Genomic DNA, 18,613 nt, shown 5'->3' with positions numbered 1-18,613 from the left:
CATAAACACTATTGGGTCTTTATTTCGATTAAATCGGGCCATATAAAGCCAAGATATCGTTATATGTAGACTGTGTGATAAACGAAAAAAACAGCGATTTCACAACGTAACGTCATTTTTTAAAATTCAAAAAGTCGACGATAAACTTTCACAAAACACTTCGAAATACGTTTGTAATGCAACTTTAGGTATTAGTAAACGTTAACTAGTTGCTCCTACCCTCTACTTTTTTGAACATTTTGTTAAAAATCGCGCAACATTTCAGCGCCCTGCTACTCATGCCAGGAATATAGTACGTTCATATGGTTAGAATGTGTGTATAGGAAACCCTCTGACGTTTTTAAAACTGGTTAAATCACGACTGTGGCTATTACATAACGTGCGTTACATCGGAAAGCGCAGGAAAACCTGATCACAGAAAATGGAAATAAATATCCTTGCGCCACTTCCAGCAATTGTTAACAGTGAGCCGAATTAGATAAGACCGAGCATTCAACTCCCACAGCATCCCCATGCAGTCGAGTATCTTGTGAATTTAATCCTCTTTGATTCTTGGTTGAACCGAAAGAGGGGCACGACGTACCTCCGGTCTCCGCCCAGATCATTCCGGAAGAGCTCTCTCCTGAAATTTTTTCCAAGACGACAGCTAATGATATGTACATCGCCTACGGATGATTTTTATCGCTTATTAACGTTTACTAATACCTAAAGTAGCATTACAAACGTATTTCGAAGTGTTTTGTGAAAGTTTATCGTCTACTTTTTAAATTTTAAAAAATGACGTTACGTTGTGAAATCGCAGTTTTTTTCGTTTATCACACAGTCTACATATAACGATATCTTGGCTTTATATGGCCCGATTTAATCGAAATAAAGACCCAATAGTGTTTATGGGACATCTAGGAGTGCCAACAAAGAAGATGGTGAAAGGTAATGACTGTTTTCTATTTTATTGTGCGGTTTGTGTAACGCCGAAATGCTAATTATTTTGTTTACGTCCCCTGCTGTGCTTTTCTGTTGTAGTGTATTGGTGCATGCTATCAGATAATAGCTTCTCATGCTGTCGCCGAAAAGCATTTTAAAAATCTGACTTGTTGCCTGGATTCACAACGAGTGTAGCTTTAATTTGATACCCTGCATGTGTATTTTAATGAACTTTTGAGTTTTAACTAATACTATTAGCATTTAGCGTAGCGCATTTGCATTTCCAGAGCTCTAGTTGGGACGCAAGCGTCCCAGGTAGAGGTAAGAGGTTAATAAGCGATAAAATTCATCAGGAGGCGATGTAAAGATCATTAGCTGTCCGTCTGGAAAAATGTCCGGCTAGAAACTCAACGAAAATATCCGGTCCTAGACCGGAGGAGATACGGTGTCCTGTATGTGTTTGACCAAGAAAAAACTCGAAGGGAAATGACAAGACTCTAGACACCGTGTGGAAGCTGTACTGCAACCTCAGTCAATTAATTGTGGTTCACGTTTATCAATGGGTTCAAGTAGCGCATGGATATATTTTCCCATTTTCAGTGATCAGTTTTTCCTGTGCTTTTCGATGTAAATGCCGTTCTGGTAAAGCCACAGCAGTGATTTAACCAGTTTTTTAAACGTCTGAGTGTTTTCTATCCACACAGACTAAGCAAATGCATATACTATATTCCTGGCATGAGTAGCAGGGCGCTGAAATGTTGCGCGATTTTTAACAGAATGTTCAAAAAAGTAGAGGGTCGACTTAAGAGGTTAAACTTTGTAACTGTTATATGATTCATTGCTGAATTTTTGTTCACACCCTTGGGGTTATTTTACATTATAGCCATTACCATATATATGATTGAATATTATCTGCTGTTGCCTTGTGTGGTTGTAAGTATGTGTTATGCTACCTAGCTGATTTGAAACATTGTTAAAAGTATCAGGGCCATGGAACTTTCTCATGCTGGAAAAATACAGAAGGGAGGGCACATTCAGAGCGTGGGGTTGCGAGAACAAACGGTCTTTTGTTAGATAACAGGAGCCAGGTGCGAGATAACGGTATGGAGCATGAGACCCATCTTTCAGTTTTTGCAGCCATTTTAGGAGGGGGATCCAGTTGCTTTTATTGATTAAGCTTCTCCATTGTATGTCGTGTCCCATCTGGGATGGGAAGAGGGGGAAATTATTTTTCTTTGTGGGCCATTTCCGTATAGACTTACCTAGTTTAGGCTATTTTTCCTTTTTGGATTATGTTTTCGTTTTTGCTTGGAGTAATGTATCTGGACTATATCACATCTCTTAGGAGATGTGAAGAGAGGGAATCACAACTTTTTCCTGCGGGCAAAAGTTGGCTTATGTGAACAATCATTTTACTTTTATTTTGAGCTGTTGTTCTCCGCTCTGTTAAATGAGGTTGTAAGTTCCTAGGTGGCTGGTAGCCAACTTAGTACATAGTGGGATTGAATGGAGAACATGATGGTAATACATATATATCTATTTCTGTTTAATACCGTGCCTTATTTCATAGTCCCTTTGGGAGAAGTTTCTCTTTGTGTCTGGATCTAGTTAGGTTGTGTCACGTCTCTGGTGAGACGTGAAGAGAGGGTTTTGTAGAGAAATGCTATTTCTTATGCAGGTGACCAACCTATTGCTAATACATGGCTACAACTCACAGTAAAGCCTGTGGGGTCCCCTACAGGATAGCTCCCGCATTACACACTTACTGCCAAACTAGCGCACACACATAATCTCCTCTCTAGCCGAACATTGTGTGCCCGAAGAGGATTCCACGATGACGGACAGACAACTGAGCCAATGGCGGAAGACTACAGACTACACCCAGCCTGAACCAATCCAAAGATCCGATCTTCTAGAATCAACCTACTTTCTGTGCCATATATTAGGGCTGTGCTGATTGTTAACGGCCTCTTTTCCTGCTGTTCTGTGCGAGCTAACGGGAGAGCCGTAATTACGCTGTACTAGATATCCTCACTCTGAATAAACTGTCGCTTGTCATACAATTTACCACTTTGTCTGAATCGATCCATGACCGGCTCACCCATCTACATGTCTAATTACTAACAGGTGTGAAAATTAGCCTGCTAATAAAGTCAGACAACGTTACATCAGATGAGCTAACGTTAGTAACCTAACCAATTCGCTATAGTATGAACTGGTAACGTTATACGACTCCTTGCCGATCCCCAAGTTATCTTCGAGTTAGTTGCTTACTGGACCCTGGCAATCTGTGTGAAATGTTAACTAGATTACAAACTAACTACTATATGTGAACTAAAGTTTTCCCTCTACCAGTATGTGGTTAATTTTCAGAATGAGAGAATTGGGTGAAAATGAGGCGTTGCTTGTTAAACAGTTAAATGGGTCTGCAGCTGGGGACTGACTTAAAATGGATGCCACTATATAGAGGTGAAGGGAACACCACACGCACTACCTCGTTCTCACTTGTTCAATACAGATACAACGGGGCTATGCCAGGTGTACTCTCTGGCTGAAAGAGATCAATTATGCCAACAAATTGTATCATTCTCTGCTGGCACATTGCAGAACAGATGTCCTCAGGCAGAAAGTGTACAATGTAATGTGCAGTGCAGACCAAAGATATTGCTTTTGTTGTGTTGAACTTGACAGTATCACTTGTGTGTGGGTGAGGGGGGATTATTCAATGTTTGACTCTGTGAATGTTCTTTTTGCACACCTGTAGCCTTGTGCACTTGATCTATGTCTACTCTGATTCAGAGGGGTTGGGTTAAATGCAGAAGACACATTTCAGTTGAATGCATTGAGTTGTACAACTGACTAGGTATCCCCCTTTCCCTACTATAGTGGCCACTATAATAGAGCAAAAATAGAATGCCTGTTTGTTTAATTCTATTTCTACTTAAGCTAGCTCCCAGGTGGTGCAGCGGTCTAAGGCACTGCATCTCAGTGCTAGAGTCACTACAGACACCCTGGTTCAACTCCAGGCTTTAACACAACCAGCCGTGTTTGGGAGTCCCATCAGGTGGCGCACAATTGGCCCAGTGTCATCGAGGGTTTGGCCGGTGTAGGTCGCCATTGTAAATAAGAATTTGTTCTGAGCACACTTGCCTAGTTAAATAAAAAATTATGTTTTTTTCCCCAAGTGTAATATTTAGATGTGTGTGGTCACAAGCGTTCTATTATAAAGGCCGTCATGGCTAACTGCAATATTAGTGTATTGTTTTTTCCTCAAGACTTGAGTGTCATTTGCAGTGAAGTCTAGGCAACAAATAACATTGGATTGCTTTCTTTACATTTTTTAGCTGTGAGTTGGGTTCACATTAACCACTTTTTATTTTACACACCGAGACTGATCATGTAGATCATATTCTTTGTTGTTTAATTATTTAAAACCTGTATTTTACCCTGCAGGGATTTTTTGCATGTTTCAGTGCAAAACAAAAGTGTCACCTGTTTTGGGACCTCACCAGTTTGCATCCCTGCCCATTAACGGCCAGCACAATGGATACACGTGACTGGAACAAGGGGTCCAGTGTTTCCGAAAAGTGCCAGGAGTGATTGACATTGAGTTTTCAAATTAACATACCCACTATGGGCCGTGGTTTAAAGTAATGCACTATACAGGGGATAGGGTGCTATTTGGGATGCGTCCCATATGACTTGGTGGACACCCTCACTTATCTACCATGACAAACATTTATTAGCTCTAACCATGTTATGCCCATTCCCCTTAGAGAGAGAACAAGAGAGAGAGGGAGAAAGAAAGAAGTATGTGCTAAATACAGAACCACATCTGCCATTATGCCGGTACTGGCTGGTCATCTTAAATTGTCCTTAAAAGGGGTACTTATAAAAACATGGTACTATACAGCATGTGTCCTAAATGGCACATAGGGCCCATAAGGCTCAAAAGTAGTCTGCTATATAGGGAATAGGGTGCCATTTGAGGGCCCATAAGGCTCAAAATTAGTCTGCTATATAGGGAATAGGGTGCCATTTGAGGGCCCATAAGGCTCAAAACTCAAAAGTAGTCTGCTATATAGGGAATAGGGTGCCATTTGGGACGCAACCCATGCACTCATTCACATCCAGACTGAGGAATGGATTACTTAATGTTTTGAAAAGGGGAAAAATAGAATGTGTCAGATTAGTCACTAGCTGCATGGATGCCCATGTTGTTTGACAGAGACCCAATCATTTACATCAATATTTCGACACTTTTTTGGGCCCCCATGTATAATATTGTCCAGGTTGTGTTGCTACTGACAACAACGTTAATTTCCAAGTCATGCATCTCAAGGTATGATGACAACGTTCATGCTAGATATGGTAAAGAGTAGACCGAAGAGTTATGCGTGGTCAAGAGGGTCCAACGCTCCGCCTCCTGGGGTCGCGTTTTTATTGTCAACGACCTCCTACTTTGCGGAGCTACTTTGGCTTAGTTTATTAATTCGACGATTTTAAAAACAAGCACACATAAAACTTGAAAAAGACAAATAAAATAATCGAAGATAACACATAATACAGTCTGGGATTGATTTCCATTGTTGTCCTCTTGTGACATGGTGGTTGGTCAAGATCACTTGCGCTTTGGAGGGGCAGAGCCAGACCAGACGCAACGAATGATATTGGATCTTTAAAAAACTGAAAAAACAAAAGGCACCGCACTGCTGTGCTGAGACTCATTGGTGTTCATTGCAAATATAGCGCCAGCCAGTGCATCGGTTAGACGCACAATAACGGCATATTTGGGATCAGTTTCCACTCCTTTAGGATAATGTTTCCCATTTAATCTGGATCAACCACGGGCGGCTGCATATGAGTTGACAACTTTTCCGTTTTAAGAAAATCCCGGATGTCTGCCCTGCAAGCGTAATTGTATCTCGACAGTCTTGTGAAAGAGATGCGTAAAAGTGTGGAGTGTTGCTCGTTGTTCAATCTTCCCAAATGACCGGCGACCGTTTTACCACGAACATGACTGTGTAAATACTTAGCCTAACATTATTTGTTATTATTTTATAGTTTTTATTTTCTCATATCTCCACTGCACTTGATCGCAAACGATGCAGGTCCTACTGTTTGCTACGGTTCTTTACTATATCATGAACTTCGTCGGGGCTGAGCCCAACCCAAAATGCTCGGAGCGGTGCGACGTGAGCACTTGCCCCAGCCCTAGCTGCGCGATGGGGTACGTTCCAGACCGATGCAACTGCTGCCTGGTTTGCGCCCAGGGAGAAAGCGACCCATGCGGGCGCAAAGATGACCTACCCTGCGGTGATGGACTCGAATGCAAGCACCCGGCCGGAAAGCGGCTAGCCAAGGGCTTTTGTCAGTGCAAATTGGGTCACAAAGTTTGCGGCAGTGACGGCGTTACCTACGGGAACGTGTGTCAGCTGAAGGCGCAGAGTAGGAAGGCTCTGCAGCAGGGGCTGCCTGCCATCACCTCCGTCCAGAAGGGACCATGCGAAATCAACAATAACAAAGGTAAGTCATTTGTGTCTAAAAAGAAAACAACAATAACAGTTGCAACATACAGGCATACTGTAGCTCAACATTAATCAGTAACAGCAGAAATGTATGGGCTGCAAACACTGTTGCACTTCATGCAATAGACATGGATGGATAATGTAATAGATGTTTATATATAGTGCACTACTTTTTGGGGGGGCTCAATGCACTATATAGGGAATAGGGTGCCATTTGAGACATAAATATAGTCTAGGATAGAGGAATATAATTAGCAACCCCTAAACACCTCCTTTGTCAAAAGGGGAAGACAGCAGACTGTCTGGGTCATTAAAGTTAAACCCTACAACTTTGCCCCTAGACACTGACCTGAGGCCAGGTTTGTGTTTCTCCAAATCATTTAGTTTAAGATTGGGGGAGCGAAACTGATCACCATCATTATTCTCAGCCAGACTCCCTATAGATTACAGTCTCACACGATGAAACTAATGACCAGCCACTGAATGACTGAGTTCACTTGTCAGAATGTAATGTTTGTTTTCCTGTCTATTTTTTTATCAGCCTTTCCTGTGTTCTTTTTTCCTCCTTAATACCCAGCAAAAACAAAAGCGTTTAGTGTGAAAAAACTGAAAAAATAACAAAATTATTATTGTTATTGTATGTGCATTGTAGTGGCCATTAAGTAAAATAAACATGACAGTAAATGGGGACAGTAGACACAAAACATAGTTGGCACATCCTGATGTCCACTACAGAGGACATTTATTATTGTTATTTAGCTCTTATTGTTATTTAGCTCCTATATAATGCTAGCACATTTGGTTCCTTAGAAGTGGCTTCAATGTAAGTTTTTGGTTTCCCGTTGGTTCTGGGAACAAAGCCTGACTGGTAAAATGTTTTTAAAAATTAATGTTCTGAGAAGTGAAAATGTATCTCGCTCTGGGCATGTTAATTTTAGGTTGCAGGGAGGTTCTGAGAACGTTTTACTATGGTTCCCTGAATGTTTTCCTGGGAGGTTTTATTAACATTCTGAGAACTACAATTATGTTATTTGAATGTAATTAAATAACATTCTAAATGTAAAGGTAATTTGGAGGTTTTTGAATAACTTCCTTAAAACTTTCACTGAATGTGTCAATAAGACTTTTAATAAGACTGCTAGCTTAGGTTAACTGTTTTGAACTTCAAGCACAGATAGGACACTTGGAAATTCATTCGCATTAATCATGCAAACACATTTATTTTTTACTGTGGCATGGCATTAGTGAGATTCAAACACTATTATAATCTGTTCTCTATCCATGGAATTAGTCTACTGCACCACCAGGATGGAGCTAGTATGCCATGGTTTATTTTAAACTTATACAAAGCTGTTCATTTTAGTCTTTTCAAACAGAACCCATTTCAAAGGAAACGTTAAGATCAGGTGCGGCTAGTTAGTGGGTGCGGCCAACACACCTGAACACACTTAACAAGATAAGAGGTTAGAGAGAATTCTGTTGACGCTGAGAACGGAATGTATATGTTTTTAAATAACATTCTTAGAACGTTTTTTGAATGTTACTAATGTTTTCTTGTGTTTTTTTTTAATGGAAAGTTTTCTTAAAATGTTCCGAGAACACGACTTTAAATATAACATTAAGGAAACCTGCAGAAAACGCTATGCTGAAGTACTGATATTCCCACAGAAGAACGTTGTTTCTTAATGTTCTCTGAATGTTCTGAGAACATGACTTTAAATAGAACCATCAGGAAACCTGTATGAAAGGTTATGCTGAAGCACTGACATTTCCACAGAAGAACGTTGTTTCTTATTGTTCTCTGAAAAATTTGAGAATGTTGCTTTAAATAGAACCATAAGGAAACCTGTAGGAAACGTTATGCTGAAGTATTGAAATTCACACAGAGAACATACCCAATGTCAAAGCAGTTTTGAAAACGTTCCTTAGAACATTACCAAAAAAATTATATAATGTAACTATTTTTGAACTTTTATGAAGTGTTCCGTTAAAGTAATAAAATACCAAGAAAATAACGTTATTTTGTCAAGTTAAGAGACCATTCCCAGAATGACCATTCTGAGAATGTTGGGGGAAGTTTGAATGCAATACAACGATAGGACAACAACGCTCTCACCAAGCCCTAAGAAACACATGGTTGTCAGAACGTTATGTGCTAGCTGGGACTGCTCAGTAACCTCACCAAACTATTCCTGAGATATTTACATATAGAAAAAATCTGAATATCAAACTCACAAATATGATAATTACACAATTACACACACTTACCATAAAATTGCTGGGTCTCAGGAGGTTATAGGCATTTCCTGGCCAAAGGTGGCAGTTGCCTTGGTTTCCATTCAGAACGTTTTCATAATGCCCAAGAAGACGGTATTTGGAGGATATATTGGCACGGGTGTTGCAAACCGTATATGATATGATACACACTACTGTTCAAAAGTTTGGGCTCATTTAGAAATGTCCTTGTTTTTGAAAGAAACTCCGGGATGCTGGCCTTCTAGGCAAAGTTCCTTTGTCCAGTGTCTGTGTTCTTTTGCCCATCTTAGTCTTTTATTTTTATTGGCCAGTCTGAGATATGGCTTTTTCTTTGCAACTCTGCCAAGAAAGCTTGCATTCCGGAGTTGCCTCTTCACTGTTGACGTTGAGACTGGTGTTTTACCCGTACTATTTAATGAAGCTGCCAGTTGAGGACTTGTGAGGTGTCTGTTTCTCAAACTAGACACTCTAATGTACTTGTTCTCTTGCTCAGTTGTGCACCGGGGCTTCCCACTCCTCTTTCTATTCTGGTTAGGGCCAGTTTGCGCTGTTCTGTGAAGAGAGTAGTACACAGTGTTGCACGAGATCTTCAGTTTCTTGGCCATTTCTCGCATGGAATAGCCTTAATTTCTCAGAACAGGAATAGACTGACGAATTTCAGAAGAAAGGTCTTTGTTTCTAGCCATTTTGAGCCTGTAACCGAACTCACTAATACTGATGCTCCAGATACTCAACTAGTCTAAGAAAGCCCATTTTTTATTTCTTATTTAATCAGAACAATAGTTGTCAGGTGTGCTAACATAATTGCAAAAGGGTTTTCTAATGATCAATTAGCCTTTTAAAAGGATAAACTTGGATTAGCTAACACAACGTGCCATTGGAACGTAGAAGTGATGGATGCCGATAATGGGCCTTTTTACGCCTATGTAAATATTCCATAAAAAATCTACCGTTTCCAGCTACAATAGTGATTTACAACATTAACAATGTCTACACCCTATTTCTGATCAATTTGATGTTATTTTGATGTGCTTTTCTTTCAACAACAAGGACATTTCTAAGTGACCCCAATCTTTTGAACAGTAGTGAATATGTGTATGACATTAGCATATGATGATATGGTATTATTCAGTCTAATACTATACCAACATATGAACCCATTTAACTTACAACGTGTATTTGCACACAAGTCATTGAGTTATTCCAGTTGGAATGCAATTTTAACTCATCAGCATTCAGGATTAGACCCACCCTTTGTTTAAAAGAATGTACCACCATAGAGATTCTATTAAATTACTAGAGGGGATATGTCATCAACTCAAAGTTCCATAATGGGGCAAAAATGGCAGCCATTTCGGTCAGAGAGAAATCCAAAACCAGTTTAATTTAAATTAATGGCAGTATAGGCATACGTAATGCATTCCTTGCTTTTACTTTTGCAGGAAAATAAAAGTTAGGCATGTGATGTCTTAGAAATTGTGTAATGGAATTATAGTCAACCTAAAATATTGTCATATCATTATAAATAGAGTTTATACAGGTTTTATACCAATTTTCTGTATAAATAGATAATAATAAATAATAAGATATAGTTTCTCGTACACCGAATTCATTGAAAGATAGGCCTTTCAAATTGGGCAATTATTTGACCTGACCCAAATAATACTTTCTCACTAATGAGGGAAACAGAATTGGATTGTAATGTGTCGCATAGACATCACTGTTTACCTAAGGATACTTTACAGGAAGCAGGAAGGCCTATGAAAAATTATGGCATATCCGATTTGATCACAAGAGGGCTTAATGGTGTGAGGTACTTTTAAAGCATGTAGCAGACTTGGGTTCAACTACTATTTGAAATCATTTTGACTGTGCAATTGGGCTTGATTGAGCTTACCTGGTGCAATGGAACCAATAGATGTGTTTGAAAAATTGAAAGACCCATGACCCAAGATTGAAAGACCAATGTCTGCTCATATGACTGAGTACATGGAGTTTGTAAGAAGAGGGATAAGGATGACTGACTGATGAGATTTCTGCACCTAATCTGATCTGCTCATTGGTCGAAATCATCCATGAGCCAAGTAGAATGAAGGGCTTTGTAGAGAACACACACATAAAGATTTGTGATTGGTGGAATGTTATCTGAATTTCTCCAATAATTGGCCAATTACTTAAGTTTCCTTTAACTAAACGGATCATTACAGTGTGGGATTGTTGAGTTAGGAGTAGAGATATCTATAAGTAGTACTAGGAGAGGAGTACTGTTTACATGTTGTTTTTACTTCTCAGATCTCACATACTTTTCACTTGCCTCATGTCTCAGTCTATATGGCTATGTTTAAACAGGCTGGCCAATTCTGATCTTTTTCCACTAACGGATATTTTGATCAGCCATAATAATTGGGCAAAAGAATTACTCATCCTTACTTCAGTCAAATACTATATCATCATATGAACCCATTCAACGTACAACATGTATTTCAACACAAGTCATCCTTGAGTTATTTCAGATAGGCCTACTACCACTTTAGACTAAACCTAAAATTATCTTGTCATTATCATTAGGAGGGGCTGGCCTTCAGGGCTAATGACATGTTTAGTATCTTCAAACTGTTCTTCGATCAAAAAACACATTTTCCAGAGTCATCTCAAAGCTTTTTGGCCACCACTCAGGATAATAGTAGCCTGTAGTCCCAAACAAAACAGCACAAACAAATCTGGGAGCAGGCTAGAATAATGGCCGAGTTGGGTTTTTCCATGGTTACTGTCAAGATTGTGCCATCCACTGGTTTGGTTTTCTAATGCTTGATTAGCCAACTGAAGAGGGCCAATTTGTAGCCTAGTGCTGAAATATGCTCTTCTGAGATTCCCCTTTGCTTGCATGTTTAATTCTACACCCCCTTACCCAACAATTTACAATTGGTTAGGAGGATGACCATAGCCAAATATTTGATTAGCAAATGGATAGGATGTGTTGGGAATAGTTCTAAAATGTAGAGCCAGATGTAGAGCCATGTCATCTAAAATGTAGAGCCACGTAGAGTCTAAAATGTAGAGCCAGATGTAGAGCCATGTAGAGTCTAAAATGTAGAGACAGGAGTTTTTCCCTGACCATGTGACCTGACTAAGAAAAACTCTGGACCATAGTTATAGAAAGTTTTTCCTGAGCAGGTCATCTGTGCAGGAAAAACTCCTGGCCCTGCTAACACTGCATGAGATGAAAAGGAGTAACTGAATGGACATCATGCTTTTCATATTTAGGTCACTAGTACACTGCCAGCTAGTTCCAGGACAGGGTGTGTTGTTTGTCTGCTCTCTAAAATCAGCTGTGTAACCTGATTGTTTATACGAGCCAAGGCGATCATACGCACGCACACATGCATGCACATACACGCACACACACATAGCCAAGGCAGTCTAGTCACAGGAAACCACGGTCAGCTGAGGAGAACGAACGCCAGCCAGCGGAGCAGACCGCCATGTGCTGGAAATAACCGACCGTAATTAACATTAGTTTACTGCAGCACGCCACACACACAAGCACACACACTCACGCACAGGCCACTAAGGCTTTTTCATGGCCCTGAAGGAGCGCAGCCCGGTGAAACTACCCAGCTGTTTTTATACCAAATTACTGAGGTTTCATGTAGTAAGGGGTGGAGTATAGAAAACAAATATTGAAGGGTATTGCAAAGGAAGTTCACCTAAGAACCTGTACTCGTCGGACAAAAAAAAATGTGTTATTGCTATTTTAATGTTGTTGTTGTTGCTGTTCTTGTGGCTATTTTTAAAGTCAAGTTTTTACTGACCACTTGATCAAACCTGAAAACACTCCTGGCCCCGGGGGCGGCAGGGTAGCCTAGTGGTTAGAGCATTGGACTAGTAACCGAAAGGTTGCAAGTTCAAATCCCCGAGCTGACAAGGTACAAAATCTGTCGTTCTGCCCTTGAACAGGCAGTTAACCCACTGTTCCTAGGCCCTCGTTGAAAATAATTGTTCTTAACTGACTTGCCTAGTAAAATTAAAATACTTTGTGACCACTTTTAAGCAGTGCATTTAATAAAAGCGTTACACAACATTATTAAGGCTCACATGCTTATAACAAGTTATACATCATTATATGTGGATGGTTTAAGTAAAGCATTTCCAATATATTCTTTTCCTGCACATAAGGTGGCAGGTAACATGTTAAGAAGCGATCGTACTATTGCTGGAGAGGTGAGAGTGTAGAGGAGCGACTGTGTTATATTATTAACATGAGTAATTCTTCCCGCTAGTATAGGTACTTCACACCCCACCAGTCCCAGGTACAAGTTTAACTTCATCGCTGACGTGGTTGAGAAGATTGCGCCGGCTGTTGTCCACATTGAACTTTTCCTCAGGTACAGTGTGTTTGTGTAGGCAGACTCACGCACAATCTTATGTCGTACTACAGTGTGTGTTGTTTCTGTAAAGTATGTGTAATGATGGTTGAACCAAAATAATCATTTGTATCACATATAACTAACAGGTAGTAACTTCACAACAGTGTAGATGTTATGTAATCTCTCATCATAAGCAATAAACACAAAACCCATCACAGTAAACTCTTGTATTGTTGTTGTTCTATCTTGACCTCTTTTGAGCTCTATATTGACCTCTTGACCCCCAGGCACCCTCTGTTCGGCCGGAATGTCCCTCTGTCCAGTGGGTCAGGCTTTGTGATGTCAGACACAGGTTTGATAGTGACCAACGCCCATGTAGTCTCCAGCACCAGGCCTGTGTCGGGCCGTCAGCAGCTCAAGGTCCAGATGCACAACGGTGACGTTTACGAAGCGACCATCAAGGACATCGATAAGAAGTCAGACATCGCCACCATCAAAGTCAACCCACTGGTGAGAGGAATGTGTCTCAGGATTGGGGTCAATTTCATTTCAATTCCAGTCAATTCAGGAAGTACACTGAAATTCCTAATCCAATTGGAATTGAAAGGTTGTTTACTTTCTGAATTAGATATTGCGTAAGAGTCCGACAAAAGACATGCTGCTTTTTTGTTTTAGGCGTGTTCTTATGCATAGGCCTAGTGTCAGATCTCTAGACCTATTGTTCAACGTACTGAGACATATGCGACAACAATGTTTGTGGTTAGAGGAAGACTGACGCTGAATTTTTTCAAATGGAACCGTCCAAATACTATGTTCTGGTTCACATAATAGCTGTATTGTATTCTACAATAAGAAGGTCTTACTGTTAAAAACAGGGGGAATAGGAACAAAGAAACAACAAAGAAAAGAAAAAACCCAGAGTGAATTCCTGTACGTTAATGAGATGAATAGCTATTTGATGGATGTCATGAATGTCTGAGGTCACAAATAGTTATGACTGATGTCATATCCTGTTTGTGATAGGATTAATCAGGCGTGGTGAAACACAGTTCAATTCAATTCACCCCTGGGTGTAGCTGAATGTTTTAGGCCCAGGTGCATAGATTATGACACGGACCCTACCACTTTAGGGATAAGTAGGGGGATTTTAAGATGGGCCGGTCAACCATATTACGTAAGTGTTCAATCAACGAAAGCCCCTAAAGTCTCCAAAACAATGGATCTGCCTACAGAGAGAAAGACAGGGAAACGCGTGAGCAGTGAGAAAGACCTCAAAGAATTCCTACACAGCCCGGTCCCTCTCTCTTTAACTCTATTTCTGAATCTCACATCACGATATGAGTCAGAAACATGTATTCTAGTGTCAAAATGTACTACAAAGTTTAAAAAGGATAATTAATATACAAATATTGAAAGCATTTAATGAGACAACTAAAAGATGTGCAACATAAAAATATTGTCTCAATTCCGTTGTGGAGTTTATTGACCGTCCCTAACTAGCCCCAGAGATAGGCTATCTATCCAATGTCAAACCAACTTTGCCAAGGTTGCACACCAGCCAGCTGAAGCTAATTGGTCGAAAGAAGTTAGATAGCCTAGGTGACTTTAAGACACATATTATCTGGAAGGGTTAGTGACTGTAACTGTGTACTGAATGTACAAACGCTTGCCACATGCAAACACACACACAAGAGCCCCCCCCCCCCCCCCTTTAACGCTTCTCTCCGTCACCCCTCTCTTTCTATCCCCTTCCTCCCTCTCAGAAAAAGCTCCCGGTGCTGTTGCTAGGCCACTCGGCCGACCTTAGACCTGGTGAGTTTGTGGTTGCCATTGGCAGCCCCTTCGCTCTCAGAACACGGTTACCACAGGGATCGTGAGCACTGCACAGAGAGACGGGAAGGAGCTGGGCATCAGAGACTCTGACATGGACTATATACAGACGGACGCCATCATCAACGTGAGACAATCAATTCTATTCAATTTAGCTTAACTTTATTTAAAGGGCAATTATAGCAGACTTCACTTATAACCAACTCAAAAGGCTGTCTAGCTGTCAGACAACTACATACACATCCCATTGATTGACTGAATAATTGATTGATTTATTGTTTTTGATATTTTCTCAGTATGGAAATTCAGGCGGACCTCTAGTTAACTTGGTAAGTGTTATGTCGGGCCCCCAACACTTTTTCACGATCTTCACTGTGATTGATATTGAGTAGAGGCAGTAGTGAGACAGCCATAGAGCTTTTTTAAATACACCAGTATGAAAGTATCCCAAGATGGCCATCTTTTTGGTCACGTTACCAGGATGTTAATGTCTATTGTAGTGTTCTATTTAATTCAATGAAGCCAGCCCTGTTCTAAAAACCCTAATAACCTGTCACCCTGTATTGTCTGCCATCAGGACGGGGAGGTGATCGGTATCAGTTGTGATCCAGTTCCTATTCGTAACACTCTGTTAAGTTGTTTGTCTGACTGCCACCAGGACGGGGAGGTGATTGGCATCAACACTCTGAAAGTGGCTGCTGGGATCTCCTTCGCCATCCCTTCTGATAGGATCACACGCTTCCTCAAGGAATCAATGGACAAGCAGAGCAAAGGTAGGCCCGCACCTCCCCTCTGATAGGACAACACACTTCCTCAACGAATCAATGGACAAGCAGAGCAAAGGTAACTATGTCTGAGATAGCCAGACAGCTATTAGCTACTGGTATGATCACATTATAATTCAACAAAGGCAAATCATGTATTATTATGTATGTTAAAGGCAAATTATTGTTTTTTTCTTTTATAGAAGTGAGATCATTGAAGAAACGGTTCATTGGAATAAGGATGCTCACCATCAACCCAGCGTAAGTCTTATGCAAGAATGACACTGTGCAATACTACAGTTACCAATAATAGTGTGTTAAACCAAGACAGACGTTTCTAATTCGTCTTGGTGTAGGCTGGTTGAGGAGCTGAAGCAGCAGAACCCAGACTTCCCTGATGTCTCTAGTGGGATCTACGTCCATGAAGTGGTGCCTCACTCTCCTGCACAGAAGTAGGTGGCCTCAGTCAAAGCTACCATACACTGTGCAAATAGCATAGTTTCCCTGAGAAGGGTCAAGGTGACTTTGTATGGGAATTTAGCATGGACTATTTCATTACATCTCTTGGTTTTCTTAAAGGAGTAATTTATCACTCTCTTTCATACTTTTAATATCTTTACCCACGTGTCTCTCTTTGCACTATAGCCTTCCTCATCTCAAAATAATGTGTTTTTACCCTCATCCTCCTTTCTACACACAGAGGTGGTATCCGAGACAGTGACATCATCGTGAAGCTGAACGGCCGTCCTCTGCTGACCACAGCTGATCTACAAGGTGCGCTCACGGAGGAGACAGCCCTGCTGCTGGAGGTCAGGAGGGGCAACGACGACCTGCTCTTCAACATCCAGCCTGATGTCATTATGCAGTAACCCAGTAAACATGAAGACATTGACCAGGAATACTGTATTCAAGATATATTTCTATCGGACCATTCTGTAAACGTTAGAACGTCACTCATGAACATGCTCCCAGCTGTTCAGCATCGAGCCAGGCGACGTCTTCATGCAGTAATCACAGCAACCGTGGTGTGGAACCCATGAGACTGAAAAAGTATACTGACCAAACAAAACAAAACAAAAACTCTGGTTGAGAGCCCTATACACTGATAAAGCTGCCCCTATAGTCACTGACCTAAGATCAGTTTGTATTTGGTTTGGGAGGGTAAAACTGATCCTAACTCGGTGCCTAAAGGGTGACTTTTAACTACTCCGAGCCAAGGGGAGAACGCTCAACAAACAAGTCAAGAAACCGAAAACTGTGTTTGTTGGAACCTTGATCTGGAAACAACAGAGACTGACTGACCCTTGCTTGGTAAATCCAGCCAGAAAACTCTCTGGGGTCTGGATGCATTTAGGACTGAATGTTGGAACGCCCAGTGAAATGAAACACTTGATTTTTAGTATTGTTGTATTTGTGTTTTGTATCATCTGTCTTTGTCAAAGCATACCAGCTGTTTTTTGAGACTCACTTACTCCCAATGCAACTGATCATTGGTAAGACAAGTTTAGCATGTAGTTTAATTCAAAGATTCGTCCATTGTTACACTGCTTTTATGGCCTTTTTTAAAAATCTGTTGAACAGAACTTATTTCTGTACATGCGAGTACAGTAGCTATGTGTCCAATGCTTTCCGTTTGAAACCATTCCATAATCATCTGTTAATGTTGTTTTTGGGTCAGTTATACTTTGAAAGAAAGACCAGAATTTGGTCAGAAATGTTCAGTTAGAAGTTGAAAGAAAGACCACATTGTTATTCAACTGGTAAAATGTAAGCAAATGTCTGTTTGAATCTCACTGTTACTGGATTCTTGATGTCTTCTACTATAACCGACCCATTGGGAACACTTTACATTAATGTCCTATGGGTTTATAAAGGGTTTGTAAAGGTGCTATAAGCAGTTTTATAAACACTTTACAACATTGACCTGTGCTTATAGCATGAATAAATCAATTCCCTTTACAGTCAGTTACGTATATCTTAATCATCATGACTTAAGAACAGATTGAATGTTTACAAATCTGGATTCCTTACCAACAGGCTATGTCAATGGGAGTGATTGTTTTAGTTTTTGCTACTTTTTATAATGTGTATAAAATCAAATAAATTGCTGTGTAGGATGTTCTTGCATTAGATCCAGTGAGACGTGTGTGTGCGTACATGTGTGTGTGGGTGGGATTCCTTTGACTACATTCTGCTGTACTTGGACATGGTTGACGAGGAAGTTAGGAATGTTTACTGCTGCAGGCTGTAAGGAGCTTAGCCTTGTTTAAGTACAATCAGGTTATTGTGGCTGCGCTATATATATATATATATATATATATATATAGATAGACAGACAGACAGACAGACAAGGGGGCATACTTTTCCATCCTTCACCAGCACAATCGGTCATCGGGTAAGGTGAAGATGTATTTATGTTAAGTTAAGGGTCCTAAAAATAAATTTACATTTACATTTAAGTCATTTAGCAGACACTCTTATCCAGAGCGACTTACAAATTGGTGCTTTCACCTTATGACATCCAGTGGAACAGCCACTTTACAATAGTGCATCTAAGTCTTTTAAGGGGGGTGAGAAGGATTACTTTATCCTATCCTAGGTATTCCTTAAAGAGGTGGGGTTTCAGGTGTCTCCGGAAGGTGGTGATTGACTCCGCTGTCCTGGCGTCGTGAGGGAGTTTGTTCCACCATTGGGGGCCAGAGCAGCGAACAGTTTTGACTGGGCTGAGCGGGAACTGTACTTCCTCAGTGGTAGGGAGGCGAGCAGGCCAGAGGTGGATGAACGCAGTGCCCTTGTTTGGGTGTAGGGCCTGATCAGAGCCTGGAGGTACTGAGGTGCCGTTCCCCTCACAGCTCCGTAGGCAAGCACCATGGTCTTGTAGCGGATGCGAGCTTCAACTGGAAGCCAGTGGAGAGAGCGGAGGAGCGGGGTGACGTGAGAGAAC

At 40.8% G+C, this 18,613-nt stretch overlaps 1 pseudogene; it reads left to right on the top strand.

The window, feature by feature from the left end:
- The first annotated feature begins 5,596 nt into the window (after positions 1–5,596).
- On the top strand, positions 5,597–17,809 carry LOC115133335 (serine protease HTRA3-like; annotated as a pseudogene).
- Positions 17,810–18,613: the final 804 nt, after the last annotated feature.

This window comes from Oncorhynchus nerka, linkage group LG8, assembly GCF_034236695.1.
Source record: "Oncorhynchus nerka isolate Pitt River linkage group LG8, Oner_Uvic_2.0, whole genome shotgun sequence".
NCBI classification, from domain to species: Eukaryota; Metazoa; Chordata; class Actinopteri; order Salmoniformes; family Salmonidae; genus Oncorhynchus; species Oncorhynchus nerka.
Note: the sequence above shows the minus strand (reverse complement) of the source record. Positions and strands in the feature narration are given on the sequence as shown.